Below are 9,255 nucleotides of genomic sequence, written 5' to 3'. Positions count from 1 at the left end.
GCACAAGGTCCGGGCCAGGGAGGACTCCCGAGGGTGGAAAGCAAACAGCTCCCCGGCTCCACTTGGGGCAGCTTTGCTCCTTTTTATTCATCTAGCTGCTTTTAGTGGATACATACTAAGTGTTCAGTATACATTTATTCATGCCAGCAACCCTGTGAAGTATGTTAACCTTATCCCCATTTTATAGATAAGAACACTGAAGCTAGGCGCCTGATCTCAAACTCCATTGCTGAGAGGTGGGATTGGACCTGAGTCCCGTTCACCCTAGAGAGATTCTTCTCCCTGCAGTCCACTGCCTCTCTACTTCACCGAGGAGGGGATGGATTGTAGAGGCCTAGAGGGGCCCACCCAGAGCTCAGTGGGAAAGAAGGCTGGCATTTACCTCGTTAGTGTGTTTTTTCCAGGGCCAGTTCTCCTGAGGAGTCTGGGTGGGACCCCAGGTCAGGGCAGAGGGTAGTCAGGTGCGGTAAGTGGAGGTCTGGGTTCTCAGTTTCCCTCAACCCTAGGCAGACAGGAGGCAAAGGCAGACAGAATAGGGTCACTCTGTGAGGGGGCTGTGAGTCTGAAGCACTCCTGGAAGGGCCAAAGAAACCAAGCAGAGAAATTCCATGGGGCTGGGAGGCAGGTGTAGGCGTCCCAGGGGGTCCATCCTCCCTAGGACAGGGCCAGGTGGGAGCAAAACCAGCCACAGGACCCAGGTGCACACAGGTTAAGGCGGTGGGGATGTGAGGCCCATTATCAGAAAGCCCTAGTTCCTCAGACCCCAGTTACTATGACAGCTTCTAATAGCTGTCACTTATTGAACATTGACTATGGGCCCCAAACTGTGCTAAGCCTTCTCTTAATGCTGACAGCCACCATATGCAGGAAGAACTGTATCAACCCCATCTGACAGGTGAGTAACCAGAGTCACAGTCTCCCCTGGCCTGACCCTTTTCCAGGCCTGCTGTCTATCCCTTATAATCTCAGCACAGGGCCTGGCTCCTGGAAGCCCTCAACAGAAGCAGCTCTTTTTATTATTCTTGTCTTTTGGTGGGTGGAGGCATTGGCTGTGCTTGGCTCTGAGAACTGGGATCCTATCTTCTTATCTGTAGTCTCAGGGTACGTGTCTCTCTCCCAACTTCTTCTGAGTCTGCCTTCGTACCTCCATGGGCCCCTTGATCTAGGGAAGATTCCTGTGGGAGCACGTGTGTGTGTGAAAGTGATGAAAGGGGGTGGGTGGCTTCAGAGATGTCTCTTGTCCTATAATGAAGGCCAGGTGGAGAGTGGAGAAGGGTGTCCCAGAAAGGCCCTTCCCAGGACAGGGTCTGATCCTGGGTCTGGGATTTTCCCAGCCTCCTCCAGAGTGGGGAGCTTCAGGACCCCCCATTTCTGAGTCAGTCACCTGGTTGCAGGTGGGCTGTGTCAGGCTAACCTCTTTTCCCTTCGTCTACCTTCCTAGTGGTGACCAGATCGGGGGGGTGTCCTCTTTCTGGGTTCTTGGCCCTCTGCTGCCTCCACCCGGGTCCTTGGCAGGGATTCCAGATTCCAGCTGGCCCAACCGCACCCTTTGACAGAGGGGAAAAGGGAAAAACAGAGAAAGGGAGTGACCTGCACAAGGTCACGCAGCGGGTTCGTCCTAGGCCTGCCGACTGCGGATGCTGCCGGTGAAGGCAGCTAGAGGAGACTCTCCTAGGGCCCCCAGTTTGGAGGGGCCCTGAGAAGTGATGGGTGCCCCCTGCCTCCTCTTTCCTGGGGTGTTGTCAGCTCGAGCACTGGCCACCCGCCCCCATCCCCATCCACACACCAGGTGGAATTGTCTTAATGCAGCAAATTGTTCATACACATGTAAGCAAATATCTCCTCAAATTATCTCTTATCACCAAACAGGCTGCGATGCTTACCGGCTGGAGGGCCGAGGTTGTCTTTCAATCCGCTGATGATGGGGAGGGGGCAGGGGAGGGGGGCCGGCTGACACCAAAAATAAACCGGCTGAACGGGGATGGTTGTCGCAAGGGGCAGAGCGAAGTTGTCAGGCGGCGGGAGCGTGTGAGGCGGCAGGACGATAATGTGGCATGACACTTCTGAAATGAGCGGCCCGTTGCCATGGTGAGCAGCCAGGAGGGACCGGCTCTCCGGAGGCTGAAATAAAACACGCTTTAAATGATGTTTGATTAGAATTTAGATCATGTAACCGAATACCTCAGTCCTCCTCTTCCCTGTGCTTTTCTGCTTTTCTTCTTTTCTTCTCAATTCTCCCTTTCTCCCCTCCATCCCCTCCCCTCCCTACCAGGGGCAGACAGCTACACACGCGCAGTCACAGGCACACACACACTTGCGCACACATGCCCTCCTCTCTCTCCTCTCCCCAGTTATTCTGTGCCTTGGTTGGACCTTGTTTCAGAAAATCCAGCTCAGAGCAGATGCCGGGGACCCCTTGGTGGGGTCACAGAGCTGGCCTTGGGGTGCTGGTTTGAGTCTCTGCTGTTCTGCTCTAATAATAACACTAAAACAATTCACAGGGTCTAAGCCTCTTGTTTGTGCCCTTCACAAAGCTCTTTCAAACACAAGCTCAGATTTATTCTCACCACGGCCCTTTGCCTACTTGTCATCATACCCATTTTCTAGATGAGGAAGTTGAGGCTCAAAGAGGCCAAATGTCTTGTCCAAGATCATGCAGTGAGATGTGACCCTAGCACAGCCGTGGGCTGCTCTTGGGGCTCTTGGGAGAAGCCTCTTTAGGAGGAAGGAAGCAGAGCCAGCTCTCCATCCTCTGGGTCCTCAGACTTTTACTTGCCCAACTTGTTTTGAAGACCTACTTTGCTCTTGGTCTGTCTGTGTGAACCATCCCAAGGATGGGCAGAGAGGCCCCAACCTGCTTCTGGAGAGCTTTGGGATACACTTTGTGATTTTCTGGCTATATGCTGCTGCTCTTTTGCTTGATAATGGACGTATGTTATATTTGTGGTGGTTTTTTCCAGGGCATGCAGCCCAGGGAGGGAAGATAGCCAGTCCCAGGGACAGGGGACAGAGGGCACCACTGCTGATTATCTATAGAGGGTCAGAGGGCACTGCTGTTGATTGTCTAGAGAGGGTCAGAGGGCACTTCTGCTAATTGTCTAGAGAGGGTCACGGACGGCAGGCTGGCATGGATGGACAGGCCAGGCAGGGGTGTTCCTGGAATCTCCATTGCTCTTGGCACCCTGAACTTTCTCGGAGGCCCTGGGGAGGTTATCATCAACTTTTTCTGTGTCAAAGGGCCACAGCTTGACCCAGTGTCCATCTTTCCCAGCAGACCAGTGTCTCCAGATTGTCTCTCTCACCATCAGCCTGTTCATCCATGCAGTCACTTAGCCATAACGTGCTTGTTCAGCATCAGCTGTGTGCCAGGTGCAGCCCTGGTCTCCACCTTCACAGGTGTGGGGGTTTGTGGGCCAAGGGCAGGTAACCTGGAGACAGACATCCAAACACCCCCCCACACACACACACCCACACATACATGGAATCTCTTTCAGTGCAGACTGTGAAGTGATCTGACAGAGGAGGAAGAAAAGTGCTCTGGGAACATCAGGATGGGAGCCTCCCTGTGTTGAATTGGGATATATATATAGAGAAAGACCAGGGCTTCTCCAGGTGCTCAGACAGAAAGGGTAGCCCAGGAGGAGAGCCCTTGATGTGCAAAGGTCCACTGTCCCCAGCAGATTGGAACCTCCCTGGGCGGGGGGGGGGGGGGGGGGGATCTGTATCTCTCGCATCAGACTCTAAGCTTTTGAAAGGCAGAGACTGAGTCCCTGGGCACCTCCCTAAAGATGGGGTTACCCTGAGAGTGTGGGGGTGTCTTCTATGTCTTTTATCTTTTCTCCAAATCAAAAGGCATTCATTTCTTTGAATATCCTGTTAGCTCTGAAAGCAGGGGCCCCTCCTTGAATGTATAAGTGTCTGGCCTCCCTGGTGTCTGGCACAGGACCTGTTATATAAAAATGAGTCAACATTTATTGAGTACTTATTGTGTACCTGGCATTGTGCTAAATGCTTTACACGTGATGCACTCCTTGACCAGTGCTTGAGCAACAACAATTCCCTGGTGTTTCAAGGGCAGGAAAGAGCAAATGTGGGATTTGGCAAGGAGAGAAGTCATGGATCAGTGTCTGGGGCCCCCAGAGGGAATAAGGGAGGGTGGGGGGACACGGGTCTGGACAATTTAGCCAGTCAAGGTTGGGAAAGGCCAGAGGAAGTGGGGCCACTGATATTGACTGGGGTGGGGTGGGGGTTGGCAAGGGCAGTAAGAGAGGCAGCCGGGGGCAGGGACAGCCATCCCTTAGAACCAGGTGTCTCTCTTCCCTTCCCCTGCCCCCGCCCCCTGCCCATCTGCTCACTACCAACACGTGAATCCAGCCCTTCACTTCCAGTCCCATAGCCCCTGCCCTTGGCTGGCTTTCCAGGCCCCCTGGCTGCCTGGACCTCTGCAGCCTTTCTCACTAGCTCCTCACCCCAGGCTCTCCTTCCCCCACCTTCCTCCACTGGCCACCTGTTCGCTTCCTAGAACTTAGATTTTATTGCTTCATTCCTGTGCTCCAAAGCCATCATGGCTCCCTGCGGCCCAGGGGCTACAGCCCAGACCCCCCCAGCCCGATCACAAGCCCCACCGTGATGTGATCTCAGCCTGCCTTTCTGGCTTTGCCTCTCTCAACTGCTCCTGTTCCAGATTGGTCACTTCTTGGTGCTCTTTCTTATCTGCGCCTGTGCAGACTCCATGAATGCCCTCTCTCTTCCCCTAGTCAAGGCTAACTCATCTCTTTCTTTGCAGGCTCAGCTCAAGTCTTTTCCACTCTGGAACCCCTTCCCTGACCACTCCTTCCAGAAGGCACATACCTTAGTCAGCCTAAGCACCATGGACTGGGTGGCTTAAACAACAGAAATGTATTTTGCACAGTTCTGGGAAGTCTCAGGTCAAGGCACTGGCTCATTTGTTTCCCTGGTGGGCCCCGATTCCTGGCCCACAGATGGCTGCCTTCTCTCTGGTGTCCTCACATGGTAGACAGAGAGGGATAGAGCTCTGGTCTCTCTTTCTCTTCTTACAAGGGCACTAATGCCATCATGGGGCCCCACCCTCATGACTTCATTAAACCTAATTAGCTCCCAATGGCCTCATCTTCAAACATCATCACATGGGGAGTTAGAGCTTTAAGATATGAATTTTGGGGAGAACAAACATTCAGCCCATAACAGCATATCTGTTATAAGCAGGTCAGATTTTCATGTTGTCTAATTGTTTTGGTTTATTTCCTCAATTTGACTGTAAGCTCCCTGAGGAGCGAACTGTGGATGGCCATAATTGTGTGTTGATACACCTGGTAATAACACCTATCTATTACAGGACTCCAAAAAGTTTACACCCAAGGATCCCCAGTCTTAATCTTCCTCTGCCTCCAAGTTTCTGTGTTTGGCCCTCTTTGGGCCTCAGTAGGCATAATGGGTTGGAAAAAAGAAAGTTGAAAGAAGCCCAGAAATCTTAGAATAATTTCCTTAGGAAAATACAGAGCGTCCCTCCTGGCTGAAAAAGATAGAAGAGGGTAAAAGGCACAGCAGAGAGCAAGGAAAGTCAGGTACATGCAGGGCCTGGGTTTGGTGAGGGCTTCCGAGCCTGGGGCACCACAGAGGAGGGGTGGGAGGGAGTGGGAGATGGGAAAAGAAGACTCAAGTAAGTGTCACTTTGTCTTAGGAATGTAAATGCCTGTTGAGATGCTTAGTAGGAACTGAAGCTGTGTTTCCATGTGTTTTGCTGATGGACTGATATTTTGTCTGGATGCAGCACCAGTGGAGACTGGCCACAGGGTGACCTAGAGTTAGGTGTTTATGCTGTTATCTGGGCATGGCCTGCCTTGGGGTTAGGAGCTGCCTTTACCTGTACTGTTTCTAGTTCTCATAGTAACACAGCAAGGTGGGTGCAAGGAATGCCATTTTACTGACAAGAAAACTAAGCTTCAGAGGATTTAGGAACATTGAGGGGAAAGAGAGGAGGAGGAGGGCTGAATCTGGCCCTAACTCACACCTGTAACCCTTGACCTCTAGAGCTGTGTCTTAGGATGGGGCCACCATGGCCATTAAGTTCCATGTTGGGGGAGATGTAGGAAGCTCATTAGACTGGAAAATGATTATATCAGTTCAGCTCTATCTATGGGGTCAAAAGGGGCCCAGGTGTAGGCCTCTAATCTTCAGAGTCCAGATGAGAGTGTGATAAGCTAGCCTGGGAAAGTGGTCCTGTGAAGCTTGAAATGGGAGGGAATGGCGGGGGTGGGGATTCTGGGGGATGTGCAGAGAAAGGGGCTGGGGCAGCTGGAGTATTGATCAGGAGGCCTTATGGCCAAGGACCATCTTGATTGCACAGCTCGCGGTCTCCCTGGGCTTTACCTGTTAGCATGTGGGGCCTCTTTGGTAAGGGGACAAACTTACAACTCAGAATAACTTTATTTGGGGGTAAAAAGTAGGGCTTGGTTCACTACAATACAAGAGGAATACCCAGAGCTTGGACGTCAGGAAATCTAGGTTCGAGGCCCCCACATTGGGCTCTAAGCAGTGCCTTAATTTTGCTGTGTGTCCCAGTTGCTCCACTGATAAGTTGTGGATACAAGAGCCATGTTGCTCGCCACAGAAGTGACAGTGATTGGAGAGGTCCAGTCCGCTGTTCACATGTGAGCTGGGTGAGGGTGGGGTCACAATAACTGTTTTTTTTTAATTTATTTCTTTATTTTTATTTCTTGGCTGTGTTGGTTCTTCGTTGCGGCACACAGGCATTCTCTAGTTGTTGAGAGCAGAGGCTACTCTTCGTTGTGGTGCGCGGGCTTCTCGTTGCAGTGGCTTCTCTTATTGTGGAGCATGGGCTCTAGGCACATGGGCTTCAGTAGTTGTGGAGCATGGGCTCATTAGTTGTGGCTCATGGGGTCTAGAGCGCAGGCTCAGTAGTTGTGGCACCTGGGCTTAGTTGCTCCATGGCATGTGAGATCTTCCAGGACCAGGGCTCGAACCTGTGTCCCCTGCATTGGCAGGCGGATTCTTAACCACTGTGCCACCAGGGAAGCCCCACAATAACTCTTAAGAGATATGAAGCCTGTGAGGACCAGCCCATCATAGGTTCACCCTTGGCCCTGACAGCCCCATGAGGGTGTGTGTCCATGGTGAGATCTCTGCGGGGACCAGAAGGGAGCCAGGCATGGCTAGAATCTGTGGAAGGACAGAGCCGGAAGAGGGGTCCTGGCAGGCGGGGACTGCCACCCCTCTTTTCAGGACCCTGTAGGGAAAAGAATTCTCCCCTCCTTCTGTCAACCGACTTGGAGCCCAGCAATGAACAGTAAGAGTAATAAAAACAATAGCTCACGTTTATCAAGGGCTTCTATGTCAATTTCTATTCCACGCACTGTACCCGTTTTAACTCATTTCTGCCTCAGAACAACCCTGTGTAGAAGGTACTGTTTTTTTATCGCCACTTTACGGATGCAGAAACCAGAGCAGTTAAGTGACCTTCTCACAGTCACAGCTTATAAGTGATGGCGTCATGACTCAATCTCAGATGGTCCAGGGCTTGTACTGTGTTATCCTGTCAGGAAGTAATCCCGAATCCTTTATGCTTCAGAGCATGACTGCTCAGCAAAAGGGACCTCATTTGCCCCACATGCCAACACTAGGCAGAGGTCCCCTGAGCCTCCCCAAACGGAAGACGTAGATTTGAGTCCCCTCGGCTGCTGCTGCCCGCTTTTGTGTTCTTGGGCACGTAAGTTAGCTCATCTGTAAAATGGGTGGACACACATTTGTGGAGTATCTCTTTTGTGTCACATTTAATTTAAACCTCACCACAACGTTTTGAGATTGGCAGTATTTCCTCCAGTTAATAGCTGGGGAAGTTGAAGCACGGAGGGGTGAAGCAAATTCCCCAAGGCCACACTGAAACAGGTTGACACGGAGCTTAGTCTGTCTCATTCTGGACCTGTGCTCTTTCCATTCCCCCACATTCCTCAAGTTGCGATCCACAAAACCTCAATTCCTGGGGTGCTAATAAGTGTTATGTGAAAAAAAAAGTTCCGTGATCAACTCTGTTTAGGGAAGGATGTTTTCAAAAAGTTAAAGAGGGGCTTCCCTGGTAGTGCAGTGGTTGAGAATCCGCCTGCCAGTGCAGGGGACATGGGTTCGAGCCCTGGTCCAGGAAGATCCCACATGCCACAGAGCTGCTAAGCTTGTATACTACAACTGCTGAGCCTGTGCTCTAGAGCCCACGAGCCACAACTATTGAGCCCACGTGCCACAATTACTGATGCCTGTGCACCTAGAGCCCGTGCTCTGCAACAACAGAAGCCACTGCAATGAGAAGCCTGCGCACCGCAACGGAGAGCGGCCCCTGCTCTCCGCAACTAGAGAAAACCTGCGGGCAGCAACAAAGACCCAACGCAGCCAATAAATAAATAAATAAATTTATGTTTTAAAAAGTTAAAAAGGTTATTTGCTGCAGGACTTCTCAGAGCTTTTATTATGCTGGTGTGCCTTGGGGAGTTCCAAGAGAAGAGCAGAGTTAGCATTAACTTCTTTGCTGTGAAAAAGTTTCTTGGGGAGAATCTTGTAGGAGAAGCGTTCCTTGGGACTCACTTTGGGAAAAGCTGTACTTCACCCCTCTGCTTCCCTGATAATAACAGCGACAACAGTAACAATAACAATAACAGAAATACCATGAAAAAGACCATCATGATCATGTTAGTTTTGTGTCAATTGTAATGATAATTTTCTGTGCATGATTTTTTGGAGCTCTTTTTCTGCATCCCCCACCCATACCCCACTGCTGATTTAAGCACCTTGATCCCTTCCTTTTTATTTTTGTTTTTTAATTCTTATTCATTTATTTATTTGGCTGCGCTGGGTCTTAGTTGTGGCATGCGGGATGTGGTTCCCTGACCAGGGATCGAACCCAGGCCCCCTGCATTGGGAGCACAAAGTCTTAACCGCTGGACCACCAGGGATGTCCCCCCTGATCCCTTCCTTGAGCTCAGGGCACTTTCAGCCCTCAGGGGCTCACTGTTCCTTGTGCCTGGTGCTCCTCTCTCTTCACCTCCAAGCCTGTGCCTGGTTGCTCTCCGCTTCCCTCCCTTCCTCCCTTGTTCCTGAGGAAAATGAGGGAGGCTTGAAGACAGGAAGCGAAGTGTCTGGGTCGTGTGGTGAGACAGGTACCCCGCATCTGCTGCCCCTCGTCCATAGCCCACGTGCACAGGACACTCCTCTTCTGAGAAGCATCCC

The sequence above is a fragment of the Hippopotamus amphibius genome, chromosome 17 (genome assembly GCF_030028045.1).
Source record: "Hippopotamus amphibius kiboko isolate mHipAmp2 chromosome 17, mHipAmp2.hap2, whole genome shotgun sequence".
NCBI classification, from domain to species: Eukaryota; Metazoa; Chordata; class Mammalia; order Artiodactyla; family Hippopotamidae; genus Hippopotamus; species Hippopotamus amphibius.
This window is presented reverse-complemented; position numbering follows the sequence as displayed.